Source organism: Malaclemys terrapin, chromosome 13 (genome assembly GCF_027887155.1).
Source record: "Malaclemys terrapin pileata isolate rMalTer1 chromosome 13, rMalTer1.hap1, whole genome shotgun sequence".
Lineage (NCBI taxonomy): Eukaryota > Metazoa > Chordata > Testudines > Emydidae > Malaclemys > Malaclemys terrapin.
The window spans coordinates 1,516,559-1,536,536 of record NC_071517.1 but is presented as its reverse complement, the minus strand read 5'-3'; the positions used below and the strand labels follow the sequence as shown (position 1 = coordinate 1,536,536).

The 19,978-nt window shown below is 49.4% G+C and overlaps 1 protein-coding gene across 10 annotated transcripts in view; it reads left to right on the top strand.

Annotated features, from left to right (window-relative positions):
• The window catches only part of RBFOX3 (RNA binding fox-1 homolog 3), a 333,267-nt gene that overhangs the window by 120,721 nt on the left and 192,568 nt on the right, over positions 1-19,978 (top strand). For 8 of the 10 annotated variants that reach the window (XM_054048048.1, XM_054048047.1, XM_054048040.1 and 5 more), the window contains exon 3: positions 841-885. The gene's annotated coding sequence lies outside the window, so the exon portion shown is untranslated. The remainder of the gene's footprint in view (positions 1-840; positions 886-19,978) is intronic. The other 2 variants (XM_054048042.1, XM_054048041.1) reach the window with 1 other exon arrangement.

Here is a 19,978-nt window from a genome sequence, read left to right as displayed (position 1 = left end):
TTGTCTCTGCTTCATGCACATGATGTAATAAATGACTGCAGCCTCACCCCTGCCCTTGAGCATGTGTGCATGGAGCCATCCCGCTCCCTGAGTTGTCAGGCCAGGCCAGGTCCTGTCAGGGTCCCTCCCACCTTGTTCATCACTGCCAGAGCCTTCATCACAGACACTGCTGAGCACAACAGTTGCCACCAAAAAGTTGACGTTTTCATTTTTCGTTTCCCTACAACAGATTGTTCCCCCCGTTGATGATTTAGAGTTGAAAGTCTCTGGTCTGACACTGAGAGAAGAGGGTTCCCAAGATAAAATAATCTCCACCAGCAGATGAAGTGACAGAAGCCCCATTAACAGGAACATATGCCTGAACACACACACACACAGTGGGGGGGAGAGAGAGAATGCAGTAGCCCACAGAAAGAGGAGAGAGTGAGAGGGGAAATGAAATCACTGGTAATTAGTCTGCTGCCCTGCTAATTTACAGCATTAGTGGAATTGGGATGTGCTTCCTCCTCCAGAGCCAGGGCAGGGCTGTCCCCCGACGCAGGCAACCATAATTACCCACATTTAACTGAGGGCTTGTAAAATCTATTTGTCTAGCAGAATGTGAATATAATTTCTGTGAATTAAATAAGGCTGCAATGTTAGCTGGGCTGTGGCCCCCATCTGATTGAGAGTATAGAAAGTTGGTTCTGTCTCCCCCTGCCTTTCCTTGCCAGACACACCCAGAACTGAGGGATGCTGCTTGCTTTCTCCCTCTTCTTTGCAGGTAAGGGAGGACTTGTGGGATTTCTGTGCCTCGCAGCATTCCCAGCACAAACCTTTCCCCTCTCTCTTTTTCTAAAGGCAGGTCTGATCGGAGCGGATTTGCTGTCTGGATCAAGACAAACTGTAAGTATTGCCCCTGGCCTGGTGCCTTTTGCATTTCTGTCTTACCCCTCATCCCAAGGCCAGAGTCTGTTCTTGGATGATTTAATTCCATGAGGACGTTAACAAAAACACTCTCTCTGCATTCACGTGGTTTGCAGGAGAATTATCAAATGGAACTGGGGTCTGTGCTAGTATGATGGGGCTTGTATTAAATTGCTTGCCTTCCATGTCTGTGGGTGTGAGAGAGAATGAAGTGTGGCCTGCCTGCCAGCAGCATCACCAAGAGCACATAGCCTCACATTGTTCTCCCTCAGCTTTTTAGCGAATGCCCAGTTTGCAGTCCAGGAGCAGCGGGGGTCCTATGAGAATGCAGACTTGTTGGAGACCAGAGGGAATTTAGCTGGGCGCCTTTAAGGGCTGAGCTGGGGAGGCAGAGGCTGCATATTATGTCTCTGGTGAACTCTTCAGTTACACAGTAGTACGAGTGCCACACAGGTGCTCTCAGGGAGTGTTAGTGGGAGGTATCTCCAGGGGGGACTTCCTCTCACACCTCCTTCCCGGCTGTTTGATGATTCTGAAAAGCTGAAACACACCAGAGATTCTTTCTGTATTAAAAAGCCCTGACAAACTCCTCAGTCTCTGTTGTTGTTTGGCTGCCAGGCTCCTGTATAGATGAATTCCCAATACTTTGCAGTAGTTTGGGGGTATTGCTCTTTAATTTCTACTTTATTTGGACAAGTTGCTTCTCCTATCTGCTCACAGCAACAATGCCTGATCTGTTGTTTGAGCAAGCTGAGGAGAGAGGAAGTCCTGCTGATGCCACAACTTCATTAGTTCAAGGGGATGGAGGACTTCTGCTCCCTCGCTCCCCATCCAGTCACCAGCAAGGTGTGGTGTTTTGGGAGCTTGCCTCTAGGAAACTGACACTGACAGAGCAATTGGGACAAGGAGGCTCCTTACTGGTGCCTCTGGCTCCCCCTCCTAACTCCTTGGGCCTGGATGCTAAGAACAAATCATGTGTCAGCTTTGCGGTAGCTGCTGTTGAAATATTTTAATAGCCAATATTTTAAGCATAAAGGATTCAGAATCTCCATCCACCAAGAGAACAACATCTCTCCAGCCTTGGTGACTAAGTCCCGGACACATGCCCAGAGTAGGCTCCTTTTTCATATCCACTCAGGCCAGTAGGTTTTGACTTGATGTCCTTGGCTGTTAAAATGCTTCCCCTGGCAGCCCATTGAGTCCTCAGGATGAATATGATTAATGTCCATGATACGAATATGCAAGTAAGAGTAGAGAAGTGGCATGACTTCTGTATATGGCATAAGTGAGACCATTACTGGATGCTGTGTCCACACTTCAAAAAGGATGCTGACAAATTGGAAAGGGGTCAGAAAAGAGCTACAAAAATTATTTGAGGTCTGAAAAGCCTGCCTCATCGGGAGTTTAGTTTATCTAAGAGAAAGCTAAGAAGTGACTTGATGATGGTTTAAAAGTATAACTACATGGAGAAGAGATTTCTAATAGTAGATGGTTCTTTAATTTAGTGGAAAAAGGCTTAATGAGATCCAATGGTTGGAAACTGCAGCTATTCAAATTCAGACAACAAATACGGTGAATGTTTATACTAGTGAGGGTAATTATAGCCATTGGAACAAATTACCTAGGGACATGGTGAATTCTCCAACACTGATATCTGTCCAAATGATACTCTGTGGCTCAAACAGGAATTCTGGGCCTGTTGCAGAGATTATTGGGGAGGTTCTCTGGCCTGTGTGCCACAAGGGCTCAGACTATGGTCCCGTTGGGCCTTATCAGCTCTGAATAATATTTCTACAGCATTTGTACTTGGGGCCAAAGTTACGAGTCAGACCGTGACAGAGGAAACTGACCTCTGAACTGCCATTAGTGCAAGTAAAGGGGTTCCATGTTTCTGTTGGGATGCATGGGGATTTGCCCAGGAAAGGGGGTGGGTATTGTGAGGTAGTGCATTACTTGACCTAAGAGAGACAACAGGAGGTAATGAAATCATGCCCCTGACTCTTGTGAGAATCTTGCTTTACAACAGTGGCTCCCAAACTTTTAGTTCATGTACCACCTTCTTAAGCAACTTATGAAGTGAAGGATTGGCTCATCAAACTCACGTACCACCAGTGGTACACACAGCCCCATTTGGACCCCCTGTTCTGGAAGGCACCAGAGCACTCCCTCCCTTCTCTAAAGCAGGAGCTCTGGTTTGTAGAGGGCTTTGAGATTTGTGCATCTCTTTAGCTTTGTAACTTGTTCTGTCGTTCTGCTGATGCAGACAACTGTTTAGTGATCCTGTGTGAGATCTCTTCATAATCTCAATCCAGTGCCTTCTGGACAGGTGCCACCTTGTCCAACCCACCTGCACAATCAGCACTCAGCAGATTAAGCAGAGCTTAGGGACTGAATGGACTCTGGAACCTGAACTCTCCTCTCACCCCTACAGGTGGGCAAAGGGGAAGCACATTGACAGGGCAGCGTATAGGAAGCTTGCCCTGCTGCGGCCTTTGCTCTGTCCTGGGGATAGAGAGTGTTGGTTACCAGTGTTTGTCCATCTGGCACTCTTTGTCAGCATGAACTTCACTTAAATCGAAAATAAAAGCCTGGTAAATAATTTTCCACAGGGTAACAGGGCAGCCTTCATGATCTCACTCTTTCTTCACCCTTGGATAGAGCCTTGCATTTCCATTTGCTAGCAGGCATGCTGCACTGGGGGATGTGTACAAGTTGCTTCCTGAATTCCTGGCTGTGCTGATGCTGGGCAACAGCTGTTCAGTGTGCTCCAGTCCTTTGGCATCATTCCTGATTGGGAGAATTTCCTGTACCAAGGCTTGGCGAGTGCAAACAATGATTGGTTCAGTGGTTCCTGCAGGCTTTGGAACAGGTCTCTGGGCTGGGCCGGGCTAAAGCAGGCATTTTACTAGGCTAGCCTGAGTTCTGCGTAGAAAGGGGTGTGATAGAAAAGTGGAGGATTGCTGCAAACACTCACTCTGCTTTGTAGGGTTAAGGTTGAGAATCCCAATCCTCAGAGGAAAGCTCCAGGACAGAACCATTAAATAGTATTTCGTTGCTCCTCCGTAAGACAGGAGGTAGCAGCACCATTCCCATTGGGGAAATCTGTCTCCTATCTCTCTGTGCTCGATCCTTGCCCTGTGGGTAGCTTAGTGCTAGGGGCACTGGGTGGGTGGATGTGAAGCCATGAGCAACAGTGGTGGTGTTTCTTCTTATATGAGCACCTGGATATGTTGGAAGCCTCATAAACCAAGGGATGCAGGGTTCCTGGCCTGAAGAGCATACACACTAAATTTAACTGAACCTAGTGAGTAAGGGGTCATAACAGACAAAGCGGGGTGGAGGGGAAGAGGGCAGGCAAGAGTGACAATAATACAATCATGCACGAACTTCACAGGGTTGAAGAGGGACTTATGTGGTGCTTGGGCCTTGTGCTGATCCCTTTGCAGAAAGGGGTTTCACCCGAAGTGTCATAGTTCCTGTGCCTTTGTTTGATTTTGTTCTTGAGCAAACTTTGTTGAGGAGCAGGCGAAAGCCAGCTAGCTTCCTGGGTGGAGAAAAGGGAAGCTAGGAGGAAGCATGGAATGAGAAGGGTTAATTGCAGAGAGATTTTACCCTGTGGCATAAACACTACAGAATGTGGGCTTGCCTTCGTTGGCATATTGAAATATATCCTAAAGGGGCTTCGTTTGCAAAGTTCTGAGTTTTAATCCATCTTCCTATAGAAGGGAGGAAATTATTCATAATTAAAAAGTAATAATAATGTGGAATGAAGGAACCCAGCTGTATAAAACCCAGCACAAAGGGGGGAGTGTGGGGAATCTATTTTTAATGGTTTCCACAGCAACAGAGACTTTGTTTACAGTGATTTGCGTCCTGCTCTGAGAGGCTGTTCCCGATTTACATTTACCAGAAGTTCTTGTGTGGAAGGGTTCCTCTTTGTCACCGGAGGGTACTCTGGGCTCTCGGGAATGGTGCCCATTGTCATTGGATTGGGTTACTGAAATGATGACTGGTGCTCACGAAACAGAGTGACTAAAAGCACCACCTCAAGCCAGGTGTCTGCTATGCAGTCTGCCCCAAGATAGCTCTGCCAGGGTATCTTGGTCCTGACTTCTGACATCCTTTGGCATCTTCCTGTTCTGGACCGACACAACTCTGCCAATGACATTGTGGTTGTGTGATGTGGAGAAATATCATTTGCTAAGGGCTAAGACTTGCAAATTTATCACCACCTTCAGGATTTGAACCCAGGGCCCCAGTGGCTGGCCTGTGAACCTCATGAGACACTGTGAACCCCTGTTTGTGTACATCCTTTCGCCTTCCATTTGCAAAGCAAATGTCAGTTGGATTCATTTGCCAAGAGTGTCAAATGCAAATGCCTTGGTTGCACAGCTGGAGTAGCAGGTATTTGCTACTATGGGAAGGGAGCTGGTAGCTGCTAAAATTCCAGAAGAACATTTATAGCTGGACTTCGGGGCCTAGCATCTGAGGCTGGGCAGAGTGAGGCTGCCTGTTGTGAGTTGCTAGAGAATAGCTGTCAACATCTGGATTGCACATAGTAATGTGGGCAGTGTCCCTAGTATTTTCTCTATTTTATTCCCATACAAGAAAGTTGTCCATGAGTGTTTTTAAAAAAGGCAGCTAGGTCAAGAATCATGCTTTGCTGGGCACTGACTGGGTTTTCCCTGTGTAACTGGGAACGCTTGGGGACTCTGCCTGGTCCCTGTGCTGGGAAGCAGGGAAGTTTGTTCCATGCTTCTACAGCCCTCCTCCTTGCTGCCGATTGTGCTCCTCATTGGTAGGAGTGCATTCTGTCATTGCTTTTCAGCACTCCCTCTGTGTGGAAGCTTCCCCATACGCTGTGCCCTGGGTGTTGAATGAGATGTTTTTCTGAGGAGAGGAAGAGAAGCTGGTTGATTGACAAAACCTGACCCCAAGTCCAGATCTATGGCTGGACTGGTATTTCCTGTTGGTTGTTTAGAATCCTATACCGTGGAGAGAAGCCATATGTTAACTTTGTAAAGTGTAGAGTAGAGAAGACCCTGACATCCAGGGCCGCCCAGAGGGTTCAGGGGGCCTGGGGCAAAGTGTGGGAGCGGACATAAAAAAAGGCGCCATCTGCTGCAGTGCTTGTACTCACTGGGCGGCGCTCCGAGTCTTTGGCAGCACTGAAGGGCCCGCTGCTGAAATGCCGCCGAAGACCCGGAACGACTGAAGGGCTCGCCACTGAAGTGCCGCCGAAGACTCAGACCGCCGCCAGGTGAGTAGCCAGGGAAGGGATTCTTGGCCAGGGCTCATGGGGCCTCTGTGGGGCCTGGGGCAAATTGCCCCACTTGCCTGCCCCCCGCTGCCTCCCCCCCTTTCTGCCCCCCCGGGCGGCCCTGCTAATATCACAGTACTCTTTAATCTGCTGGAAAAGGCCTAACAAGATCCAGTGGCTGGAAGTTGCAATGAGACCAATTGAAATGGGAGCTAAGGTGCAGATTTTTAACACTGAGGGTAATTAACCATTGGAACAGTTTACCTAGGGCGGATTCTCCATCAGATGGGTGCTTTAGGTCAGGACTGGTTGGCTTCCTAAAAGAGACGGTGTAGCTCCACCACCAGTTGTTTGGATTGCTGCATCAATCACTAGGTTCTCTGGGTGGGGATCCCTGGCCTGGGGATATGCAAGAGGTTGTTGGATCAGATGGTCATAATGATCCCTTCTTGCCTTGGAAATCTATGAAATGATTCTGTGTCAAGGAAGCAGGCAGGTGCCTTTCTCCCCTGGGCACCAGCCTCATTGCTCCTGTTTTACTTTTTCCCTCTTTCTCTCTGGAATTTCACCGATGGGCAGATTTAACCCTTTCTGTGTGCCCTAGGGTTGCCAGGCATCCATTTTTTGACCAGAACACCTCGTCGAAAAGGGATCCTGGGGGCTCCAGTCAGCACTGCTGACCGGGCCATTAAAAGTCCAGTTGGTGGCGCAGCGGGTGCCCAGGGCTAAGGCAGGCTCCCTGCCTGCCCTAGCTCCGCGCAGCTCCTGGAAATTGCCGCCAGGTCCTTGCGGCCCGTAGGCTCATGGGCAGCCAGGGAGGCTCCACGCGCTGCCCCCCACCCCAGTGCCGGCTCTGCAGCTCCCATTGGCCAGGAGTTGCAACCAATGGGATCTGTGGGGCATGAACGCGAGGGCGGCGTACGGAGCTTCCTGGGCCGCCCATGCACCTATGGTCTGCACTGAAGGGACCTGGCAGCCGCTTCCTGGGAGCTGCAGGAAGCGCTGCCGGGACCCCGCACCCCAACCTCCTGCCCCAACCAGGAGTCCCCTCCTGCACCCCAAACCCCTCATCCTCCGCCCCACCCCAGAGCCCACACCCCAACCCTGTGCCCCAGCCCGGAGCCCTCTCCTGCATCCCAACCCCTGCATCACCGACCGCACCCCAACCGGAGCCCTCACCCCCTCCCACACCCCCTGCCCCAGCCCAGTGAAAATAAGTGAGAGCGATCGATGGAGGGAGGGGGATGGAGCAGGGGCGGGGCCTCAGAGAAGAGACAGGGCCTTGGGGTGGGTCAGCAGTGTTTGGTTTTGTGCGATTAGAAAGTTGGCAACCCTAGTGTGCCCCCATGTATTTCTGCCCTGCATGCTTCTGGCATATGTTCGGCTGGATTCTTCTTGGATGTAGCAGGTTTGTTATTGTCTTCATGTATATATGGGCCAGCACCAGTTATCTGTTCTGCTTATACAGCAGATGGCCAAGGTACTTGGGAACCCTGCCCGTCAGGGACTAATCTCTGGGGCTCAGCCTTGTTGCTTTAGTGGGTTTCATTCTAATTATAGGCTTGGTTTCTTGTTGACTGCTCAGGATATGTGAGCTTGAGCAATGAGCCCAGTTTTCATGTGAGTCAGAACTTGAGTTTAAGCCACACAGCAGGATAAAACCCAGTTTTCCCAACAGATATTTCCCATCTTCTCTTTAAGAGGAGTAAATTGGCTGCAGGATGAAGGGTCTTGGCCCCTTGTGAAAGCAGGGCATGCTGTGGACTGCAGGGCAAGGATCTGACTGTCCTGTGATCAGCTTATTTTGTGAATCTATAAAAGAATGTTTTTATCACCTGCTTCAGCTAATTTTCTGTGGTTTTTAATGGCTTTGGGAAGCAGGTAATTGCATTACATGTGTAGGCATTAAACAGAATTGAGGGGACCTGTTTGTTAATTAGCAGTATTTGGGTGGAACCAGAAACATATTAACTTGTACGTAATTCCAAACTCCTAGGGATGAAGAGGGGATTTAATGATGGGAGAAACAGAAAAACAAGAAGCCATTTAGGCTCTTTCTCCCAACATTGCTTCCACTTCTGAATTGGAGAGGGAAGGGGTGAGAGGCAGAGGAACAGCTACACAGGTGCAATTCAGAAATTGGGGAAGGGGAGGCTGGGAGGGTAACTGTGTTGGCATCTGGGGGGTGGCAGGAGAACTCTGGGTGGGTACCCGTTGCTAGGATGGCAGCCCAGGTTATTACACGCTAGCAGCAGCAGGAAGAGAGTGGGACTAAATATCCACAAAAGGTTCTTGGGTCTGCCTGGGGCAGGTATAAATGTCTAGCTCATTTGGTGGAACTATTCCTGGGTAGAGGAAAGACCAAGCAGAATTGTGGGGGGATCCCATTTAACCTCCTGCAGCTGATTTCCCCGCATTTTTAGTTCTGCATCTTCTGGGCTTGGAAGCAGCTGTCTCTGACCAGTAACTAGTCACCTTTTCCCATTGGCACAGTGGTAGGCGTGTGTGGCCGAGAATAGCTGTGGCCTTGCCTGACTCTCTTCGTGCAACTCTCTGTGAATGTAGAGTGCTGAATATTCTCTCTGGCTTTAAGGTCTGCTAAGCAATAGCACTGGGCAGCCAGGGATGTGCTAGCGCAAGAGCTTGTCAGAGTGACGGACAGCAAGCGCCTCCAAGCTGCTTATGCACCACAGAACTGCAATTGCCAGCCTGAGCAGGATGCTGCAGAGACTTTAATCGGCATCCCAAGCCCTGGGTGCTCTCTCTGCGCCTCTGAGAGAGAACCAGGATGTTCCCTAATCCAGGACCACAAATGCTGAGAAAAATATGCTCCCCAGAACTGCCCTGGAGATGAATCCCTGTGGCCAAATGAACCAGGCTCAACATTTGTAGCCATGTAATTACAAGAGTGTCACCCCAGTGGCACCATAGGCATTAGCTGAAACATAACTACCGCCTGTCTCTCGGAGCAGTGCCTCTCCCCGATAGTGTAGTTATGGAGCAGGGGTAGCTGCTGTCTGGTGAAAGTTGGAGCCAGTTTCCCATTATAGGTCTGGGTTTTTTTAAACACCCCCTCCCCCACCCCTCCACCGCCGCCAAAAGAAACAGATAACATATCTCCCTGAAATTCTGCATTTCCTCCCAGGGAAGTTTTTTTTGGGGAGTTTGTTAAAAATAAAGGAAGGGGGTGTAAAGTGCCGCTGCTCTGAACGTTTCCCTGAAAGCTGTCGTGGAAAGATTTTCACGTTCTATTTGGCTCATGAAATCAGTGAACTGTTCCTCCGTAATAGGCAGTTGAGGGTCCATATGGGGGAGAAGACGAGTGCTTGGAGACGACAGAGCAATGGGTTACCCCCGGGCTCTGTGCTTTCTCCATCCCTGTTCAACCTTTACATCAGTGACTTGCCAACAACAGTGTCACAGAAGTTCATTTACGCAGACAACATCTGTTGCGGTATCCAGGCCCAGACCTTTCACGAGCTTGATGCCACCATAAACTGGGACATGGTAAAGTTAGCTGACTACTGCAAGACTTGGCGCCTCCAGCCAAGCATCATAAAAACAGTGTCCAGTTTGTTCCATCTTCACCACGCCAGCGCAACCTGAGAACTGAATGTTTATCTGAATGGTCAGAAGGTGAAGCATGAAATAGAACCGATCTACCTAGGTGTGACCTTAGACCACACACTGAGTTACCCAGGGCCGGTGCTAGGAAGTTTTGCGCCCTAGGCGAAACTTCCACCTTGCGCCCCCTCCCTAGGGTGACCAGATAGCAAATGTGAAAAATCGGGATGGGGGTGGGGGGTAATAGGAGTCTATATAAGAAAAAGACCCAAAAATCGGGACTGTCCCTATAAAATCGGGACATCTGGTCACCCTACCCCTCCCCCTCCAGCCCTGCGGCAGCTCCCCGCTCCCCTCTGCCCTGAGGCTCCCCCCCCCCACCCGTGGCAGGTCCCCTCCCGCCCTGAGGTGCCCCTCCGCGGCAGCTTCCCCCCCCCCCCCCAGGGATCCGTGCAGCAGTTCCCCACCCCAGCTCACCTCTGCTCTGCCTTCTCCCCAAGCATGCCGCCCCCGCTCTAATTCTCCTCCCCTCCCAGGCTTGTGGCACCAAACAGCTGATTGGCGCCGCAAGTCTGGGAGACAGGAGAAGTGGAGCGGCCGCTGCGCTGGGAGAGGGAGTCTGAGCTGCACATGTCAGCGCGCCGCTGGCAGCCCAGCCCAGGAACGCTGTAAAAAAAACAATGGGGGCACCGCTTTTTGGTGCCCCCAAATCTTGGCGCCCTAGGCAACCGCCTAGTTTGCCTTAATGGTAGCACCGGCCCTGGAGTTATCATGCCCACCTGAAGAAGACAGCAGCTAAAGTTAAGACGCGCAACAATCTTCTTAGCAACCAGGCAAGTTCGTCATGCGGTGCTCATGCTCCAACTTCGCAGACGTCCGCTCTTGCCACCTCATATTCGATGGCGGAGCACTGCGCACCAGTTTGGAACCGATCGTCACACACCAAACTGGTGGATACACAGTTATGTGCCGCCATGCGCATCATCTCTGGCACCCTGCATCCAACTCCACTCCCATGACTTCCAGTTCTGAGCAATATTGCTCCTCCTCATATCAGACGAGAGGTTGCCATGGCAAGTTACTGGAGAAAGTATGTGCCAACTCAAGCCTGCCGCTGCATAATGTCCTTTTTAAACCACCAGCTGCACGTCTGCTGTCACGTCGCCCATTATGGTCTCATCCGCCACGCCAGGATGTTAGGGCAGAAACACTCTGGCGAGAGGAATGGTTATCTGTTATAATCCCCAACCAGTCCCTCGTCGCTGACCCCACAGTTTGCCCGCCTGGTTTTGACCTGCCCCATCGCCAGTGGTCCCTGTTGAACAGGTTCCAAACCGGGCAAGGTCTCTGTGCAGCCAACCAGTATCGCTGGGGCCTTAGTGACACCCATTTGTGCAGCTGCGGCACAAGAGAAATGATGACGCACATTGTCAATGAATGCTTGCTGACTAGGTTCAGCGGTGGCCTAGAAGAACTGCATCACGCCACTGCAGATGCCATCGTTGGGCTAGATGACTATGCACACGCTAAATAAACAAATAAGTGCTACATAGAGGTTTTTGGGGGCCTGGGGCAAAACCTGAGTGGCACGGCAGCCCTGTGTGCAGGGTTGCAACACCACTCGATCTGTGGGGAGCCTGGGCCAAACTGCCTCTTTTGCCCCTGCTCTGGGCAGCCCTACATGATATCCTAGAATGGGCAGGTCTAGAAACACCATGTTTGGTTTGGTTTGTTGCATTGGCTGAGGAGAGGGGCCTTTCAGTGGGGATGAGGAGTACTACTGGGGAAATGGCACAGATCTCCAAACCTCCTGGTAGAGAGGGGTTATGGACAGCAGGCAGGGAGGCTTTACTTTTTTTCCTGTTCCCTATGGCTTTCTGGGCCTGCACTCGCAGAGCTGTCACCCATGCGTACACAGCCAGGCTTCCAATTGCTTGTAAAACTTAATAATAACCTGCGACTGACTCCAGTTATGGAATTGGGGGTAGGAAGAGCCTAGGAAGGAGTCTGGTGAGGATGCAGTGGACTGGATGACATGGAGCTGTGCTGCGGTGCTACCTGATTTTAAAAGGGGACTCCTGGAGGGGGTAGGGAATCAGGAGAAGAGGGGGTGCATGGAGTGTGTCAGGAGACAGGGCATTGTAATGGGGGGAATGAAGAGAGATGCTGTGGAGATGAAGGGATGCTGTCATTTATTTGTCTTTGGCGTGTAGTTTGCAAATGTTATATAAAGCACAGCTAACTATGAGCAATGGGGGAGTGAGTGCCAAGGGAGTGCCCTTCACTCTCTATTTCCAGATGCCCTAAGATGTAGCCATTAGCTGGACTCAGGGCTGTCCTTACCCATACGCAAAGTATGCAGCTGCATAGGGCACCAGGAAATGTGGGACACCACGTTTCCTGGTGTCCTGCGCAGCTGCGTGGTGCTCCAGCCCCTGCTCTGCCTCTTCCCCAAAGCCCCCATCCTGCTCTGTCCCCACCCTGCCCCTTCATGCCCCTGCTCCGCCCCAGCCCTGCCTCTTCCCACCCCTGAGGACTGCAGCAGGGTCGGGCTGGGCCTGCACAGCGGTTCCCCCTGCTTCCCAAGCCAGCCCTGCCCCCTCCACGGAGGCCTGGGGCCAGCCCCCTCTCCACTCCCCTGCAGAGGCCTTTGCGGGGCAGGAAGGGGTGAGGGGGGGCTGCGTAGGGCCCCAGAATAGCTAGGGACAGCCCTGGCTGGACTCCATTGAAATCATTATATATATATTGTGAATAGTGGTCTACAAGCAGAGCTCCTGGGGGGCTGGGAGCTGTGTGAGACCCAAAGGGAACACACAGTTAGCTGTGCACCAGAGATGGGTGCATCTGAAACTGGGATTGGTCACTGAGGAACCTGTGGGGTGGACAAGGGAATCAGCATGGGGCCTTGTTGGACTGCCAGGGCAGGCAAAAGAACTGAACCCCAATATCACTCTAGGAAAGTGTAGATACAGTCCACTGTTTCTATGGCAACTGTTCAACATAAGCTCCCTTTTCTGATCATTGAGCTAACGAGATTCAGAATCAGCCTCAGGCTGCTCCCCCGCCCTCTTCGGAAAACCCTTAGGTGTTGGGTATGTCTTATGGTTCTGTACAGTAGGTGCTGGGACAATCTCTTGAAAAGTGTGTGCAGATATATAGACATTGTTCTATTGTATTTAAACTGCATACTGCACCTGCAGCTGAAATGAGAGAGTCTAATTAAATACAGACAGTACTATGAAGGAGACCAGGGGGACGGGAGATCCAGAAGCCTGAGAGGAGTCCTGAAACCAGACAGAACCCTCTTTCGAGGGTAACAGAGAGGGGCAGATTTTTTGTTGGATTCCACTGCTCAGTGGACTGGACAATCTGCAGACAGCTCCCAATAATTGGATGATACTTTCTTGTCTCACTTGGGGGCATCAGTTCTGAGCGCAAGACCGGGAACCCCCAGTGAGATTCCTGGAGCTTGCATATCTGACTTTGCAGCCTGTTAATTGCTTCCTTCTTCCTTCAGCACATGCAGGGCTGTGGATGATGCTTCTTCTGGGAAGAATCCTGGCTTTGTGTATGCACAGTAGTTGCACTTAGTTACTGTCGCAACACCTCCTGCCCAATTGTCAAGGCCCAACTGGGGGGATGAACGCACCGAGACAGCTCTATGTCTCCTGCTGGGAGCCCTGGTGCCTTCACCCGGAATCGTTAATATCCATCAGCATCGTGCAAACAAACTCTTCGCTCCATTTATTCCACTCAGCTCCCGATTTAATTAGGTTTTCCAGTATTCCACTTGTCCTGGGCCGATCGCTCCTTAAAACAGCGGAGAATTAATTTGCACCTGCTGTCAGAAAGCGTCTCTTCCCAGTTAGAAAAATAATTAAGCCATCATCACACATCAGGAGTAATGAATCATTGCATTCCATTTCTTTCTCAGGTCGTTTGTTTCCTTCCAGAGTGGCAAAGAAGGTGCAAACTAAATGTGAGCAGCTACCAAATCGATCCCACTCCCTTTTCATCCCCTCCTCCCTGCACACTTCCATCCTAGCTTCACCGTGGGGTTCCAGATAACCCAGGCTATGTCTACAATACACACTTCTGCTGGCACAGCTACTTCTGTCTGAGGTGTGGAGAAGTGAGTCCTGACTCTCAGAGCTGTGCCGGCAGAAGCTCCTAGTGTAGACATGGCTATACCAGCAATGCTGTGCTTTACCGGGGTAGCTTATTTTGTTCAGGATGGTGGTTTTACTACACGAGTACAAAGTGTGGCTTTGCTGGTATAGCTAGGTCCACACTAGGTGCGCTTTGCTGGTATGATATATTGGTGTTCCTGTACTGCTTATGCATTCGTATTGTAGACATGGCCCCAGACTCCAACCTCTGGAGAAGCCCTGGCTGGCCAACCTGGTAACCCTGGATTTTACTCCCTTGCTGCTCTGGGTGTGGGTGCAGGGATGTGCTGGAATCCACAGAGCTCTGGTTGCTGTCACACACACACCCAGCACCTGTCCTCCAAAGGGGGGGAGTTTTATCTTTGTAGCACACTAGCTTTGCACTGGTGGCTCAGTATTCTCAAGGCTGAGGCACAGAAAGTGAGTGACCTGCCCAAAGGCACCCAGTGCATCAATGGAGAACTGGGTCTGATTCCCAGCCCTCTGCTCTAACCACTAGAGTCACTGTATGTCATTTCCTGGGGTTGTTAAAAAGAGAGACGGTTTGTTACTGTATGGACAGCTATAATAGCATGTCCCATCTCATGCGACATCAGAGCTTGGCCCCTGAACTTTCAACTACTAAATATATTTGCTGATATCAGGGTACGATGGGGAATGGGCCACTAGTGCCACGTGTTGGGTCCAAGGGTAGTTGAGAGGACCGTGGCCTGGCTCAGGTGTCTCTATTCTTTCCCCCTCCCACTTCCAGCCCAGGAGGTTGGGTTCTCCTGCCTCATATGGTGCCCCTGACCTGGTTCTCTTCTCTTCCCCACAGCTGCTATAGCTACTCGGATGGCTCCCAGGCATTCCCAGTACTATAATTCAGTTAAACCTGAATGTAATGGGACAAGTGACAGGCACATCTAGTCCTTGGGGCTTTGTCCCGGCCACATTTCAAAGGGCAGTTGCAAACAATGGAGACTTGCACAAAAAAGGTCACGAGAATCTTTTGTGATAAAAAGTTTTGGGCAAGCTAAATATAGGAGTCGGTGCTGTCTCCCCGTAATACAAAAAGCCTCCCCATGCATGGGCTGTGTGCTACTGTGTGTAGGCCAGGTGGCATCGAGGAGAGTCCTGTGCAGAAGTGCCCAGCAAACCCTCTGACAGAACACCCTGGAAGTGTAACAGCGTAGAGCGATAGCGAAAACTGGCTGGTTCCTGAACGGCACCAACCTGTACAGATAAAATAGCTTCATAGTTAACTGCCTCATCCCCTGAGTTGCACCTAAGGAATGTTTGGTTGATGGTTGAAATTAAAATGTGTCTGATACCTGGCTTCTTTCTAAATTATTAAAATGCATACTAAAGGGAGAATAATTTATCATGGAAAAAGTCAATAAAGATGGATTGGACCATTATGGCAATGAAAGTAGAATGGAAAAAACATTGAGATGCTAGACCTGTGAGTTAGGATGCATCTACATTTGTTAGTTGTGTGTTCACTCACATGATTGTAAAGTCTAGCATAGACAAGGCACAAATGTTGACAAGCAGCAATGGTTTGTGTCATGAAACAAACAATTGTGTGGAGCTTACACTAGAATTTACAATTGTGTGGGTGTAATACGTGGTAAAAGATTACTCCGAATTCAAGTGTGGACATACTCTAATGCTGGAGAGAGACTGGTGTGCTATTATATTCATTGAGTTTGTGTAGTCATTTAATCAGAGTATTCATTGTAATGTGCTCATGGTAGGGACAGAGTTAAGATTCTTGACTCTTCAGTGCTTGTTTGTCACCTTCATGTTCTCTCAGTGTAGTATTTTTAGTGCATGTGTGTGTACATGCACACATGCGAACTCTCCGATTAGATGCACGCAGATCAATATGTGCATCTTTCTTAAAGCAACATTTTTTTCAAATCCTCCTTTCTTTGCTAGACACACTGCCATGTAATCTTGGACGGGGGCTACGCACATCAGGAGAATCCGCGATGCCAACCCTTCAGTGCCACTGAAGCGTTTCTATTCTTGTTTTTAAAAATTTTTATTTATTAACATATCCATTCCTTTTTAACAGAAATCTTATAAAACTTGTTTTACAACTTAGATAGACTTGTTATGTACACAATTATAAATTGACGAAGGTATAGTCAGTCGTTGGCTGTGTGTGTTTCCGGTGTATGCTGTCCCAGCTCTGCGCAGATAGCTGACACAGCAGACTTTGATCGAACTTCCCAGTAAGACCACAAGACTTGGGTTAGCAGCGAAGGCGCCCAGCCAGGTTTATTGTCAATGAAGCACAGTCCTGGTATCCTGTAGACTCTACAGGACCACTAACATTGTAGGCCCATTACAATGGACTAGCTCAGTGAATGGCGGGACTTTCCCTTTCCCCTATGCTAGACAAAGATGCCCCTTCTGAGACCCCTCTTTATACTCCAATACAAACAAGTTGCGTATTGCCCCTCTTATGTGGTTAATTAACACCCTCTACCTTGTTGGTTCGATCAAAACCGCTCTCTCCATCACCCTGTCATCCTGACCGTATCTTTAAGAGAGGTGAATGTGTTCCTGTTATCTTCGGGGAGTGTGTTTGTACCATACTTGGTATCGGGGAGTTCTGGTACCAGCCTTCTGGAATGTGCTTGTGTGAGTGTCCTGTGCCTCGCACGTCTCAGGAATGTGTGTGTTTTTGCAATACCAGCCCTGGTCTTGCCAGGGTCTGTGAGCCTGCATACAGGCAGAGCCCGACCTCTGCTCACAGCCTGACTTGCTAACTTTGCTTTGTATTAGCAGGTCCTGACTACTACTTTAGCCCAGGTCTCAGGCTTCATGTCGCAGGCTCTCTGTCTTTCTACAAGATAAGGAACTCCCTAACGCTGTATTGATAAGGCCAGCTACCAGTTGCTTTTTTCAGCTTTTGTAGTCTTGATCCCATATTGTGATGATTTTCTGCTCTTCCTCTTCTGTCTGGTCAGTTGATAGTGTTGATTAAAGTCTTTAATTCTCTTAGATTTAGGTCCAGACTTCTGTTTTTCTTACATTTAGATGCCTAACCTGTTTGTTGGTTGTCCTATCAAAACTCTGTGTGATAATAAGCTTTTCTCCTTTTCCCACCTATCTGTTTTCTTTATTTTAATATCTTTATTTTGCATATTGTTAAAGGGGTTTCTCCCCTCCATAATATTCAAAAAAGCTCTCAAACTATGAGGTTTGGTGGCAATGACCCTCCTCTTCCAGTAAATTCCAAAAAGTTTTGCCAGATTTCGAAGTAGTTATCTTTTTTCCTCCTACCCAGTAGAACTGACTTGATGAGTTAATTTTTCTAGTATCAGAAATTTCCCAAACTTTTTGATTCCAGTCAATAGTTCTAGGGGAGACACTCCACTTCCACCACCTTGGGCTGGTAATTCTAGCAGCAACTGGGAAATGAGTGAGCATTTTCAGGACAATTTTTAATAAAAATATCAAGAGGTTACCTGACAGCTAACACCTTGCTGAAGAGTTTCTATTCATATAGGATTTGGATGAAGACAGGGTGGCAATGAATAAAGCTCTTTCTTTCCCTGTGCTCGTGTTTCTTGCTGTCCCTTCTTCCAGGTGCCAGAGGCTGCAGTGTTTGCGCCTTCTTACTTGCTATGGGGTGATGAGAGAAGCTCTACAATGGATCACTACTAGAAAAGCTGTGTGATTGTGTCTTACTCTGGTGAATATCCCTGAAGAGAAGGGTTCATTTCCTGGCAGGGCTCTGGTTTCTGCATGTTGGGTTTGAATTGTTTTGTGTCTCCTGAAGTTGAGTCTAAGTCTATGTGATGCATTTTCTTCAGAGATAGGAGGGGTTGGGTTAATGAAGTGCTGTTTAGAGCCAAGCCCAGTGCAGGCAGATGCTGTGCATCTTTCCCCTAGCACATAACTCTTGCAAAGCACCTCAGTCCCAAGGAAAAAGAACAAGGGGACTTGTGGCACCTTAGAGACTAACGAATTTATTAGAGCATAAGCTTTCGTGGGCTACAGCCCACTTCTTCGGATGCATAGAATGGAACATATATTGAGGAGATATATACACACATACAGAGAGCATGAACAGGTGGGAGTAGCCAGACCAACTGTAAGAGGCCAATCAATTGAGATGAGCTGTCATCAGCAGGAGAGAAAAAACCTTTGAAGTGATAATCGAGATGACCCATAGAAGGTGTGAGGATATTTTAACATGGGGAAATAGATTCAATTAGTGTAATGACCCAAGAGTCCAGCAGCCCCTGCTGGTCCAGACCTGGGCTCCCCCTACGGCTCTGATGCCCGCTGTTTCAGTGTTGGGCCTCTCCTGAGCAGACACTGCCTATCAGTCAGAGTGGTTTCCAGTTTTGTACAGTCTGACAAAGACTATTTGATGTAGTCAAGTGCGCATTACGAGCTAGTTTGACTCATTCCCCTTGGAACCAAGACCCCGTTTGGCCTGGCATCTCTGCAGTGAGTCTTCTCTGCACGCTGCTGAGGAATCACTTTTGTGCGTGACATCGCTCAGCACCCTCCAGTAGGTGGCAGAGTGTTTGAGAGGTCCGGTCGGTCTCCTCATTACATTGGTGACGGTTGCTAGTGAACACACTGCTTTTGCAGGGTGCTTTATGCACTTGTGATGAATGGAGGTGAAATACTCTCCTCCTGCCTCTGCAGATTCCTGCTCAGGCCTGCACTCAGAAACTCTGTTCCAACTGATCAAACTAAAGTCCTAGTGAGTTGGATTATTTTTCCCTGAAAAAAGTGGCAGATGGCTTCTGTTAGGCGTCTGGTTCCAGCATGTGCCAGGATGTGATCGTCCCCTCCTTGGGAAACATATAAAAGGGAGCAGAGTTGGAGAAACCTGGGGAAGGGAGACACTCCCTTTATCTGCAAAGATGAAGTCAAGTAGTTTGTAGCAATTCGCGTTGGAGAAACTGCTCCTGTGCTTCTCGCCAGTTCCTGGGCACTGTAGCTACTGCTCCTGAGTCTTGCAGTGGCAGAAAGAATTAGGGATGGGATCAGAGTGTGGAGGCCTTACCAGCAGTGGTGATCCCGCTCACTCCTGCTAACAGCCCTGTTCTGATGTGAATCTCACACCAGAGCCTAACAGAGTATGGTGAGAAGGGGGTCCCATTCTGAGCTGTGTGGCTGAGGGAGAATCAGGCCATGCCCCAGCTTCCAGCTGTTCCAGTTGTTGAGTTGACTGGAATGTTTCTACCAAGGGACCTGGGAGGCGGAGAGTCAGTGTGTGGGGTCTGTAATGGGAAGCACTAAGTGGTCTCCTTTCCAGGAACCCAGTTTCACCTGCAAGTTGGAGAGGAGACCTCTAGTGGCACAAGCAAATAGGGCTTCCTCCCTGGCTGGTGCCTCTGACTTCTGAACCTCAAGCCATAACCCCAATTCCAGATGCAGGCAAAACAAACTACAGGACATTCAGGATGCTATACAATCCTAGAGGTGCAGTTTCTGCCCCATCCACCATTGGGCGGAGTTTAGGCGCAGATCCCCTAAACAGTCCTGCATGTTGTATGCAGTTAAGTGTTCACAGGGAGGGGAATTGCTGGTAGTGTAGGAAGGGAAGGGGAATGGGAGTTCTTGGGCCAGTGGAAACCATGCCAGCAAGCAAAACAGTTTTGTATGCTAGGGAACAAAATGACTGAGCATGGACAACCCCTACCACCCTTCACACACTCCTTCAGGCTGTGGGGTGGCAGGAGATACATTTATGAGAGAGCAGACTAGCCCTCTGCAGCTCCAGCTGCTTGTGATGGCTGTCCTGGCTGTGCTCAGCCCTCCAGGTGAGAGGGGTCTATATGATCGACACCCTGATCATGCAAGCTCCAGTCTGAATCAGCATTGTAGGAAGTGTGTAACTGGGATGTCATACACCTTTAAATAGCATCCTCACCTCTCTGCTCACCCAGCGGTCCCTGGGGCAAACACACACACAGGCATGCTCGCTTTTCTTCTGCTACCTTGTGTGTTTCAAAAACCTCCCCCCCAATGCTCACTGTTCACTTAGTGATTTGTTTCCAACGTGCACCATGCGATCATCGACTTCTGGTGACTCCCTCCCCCCAAGTGCTATTGTATT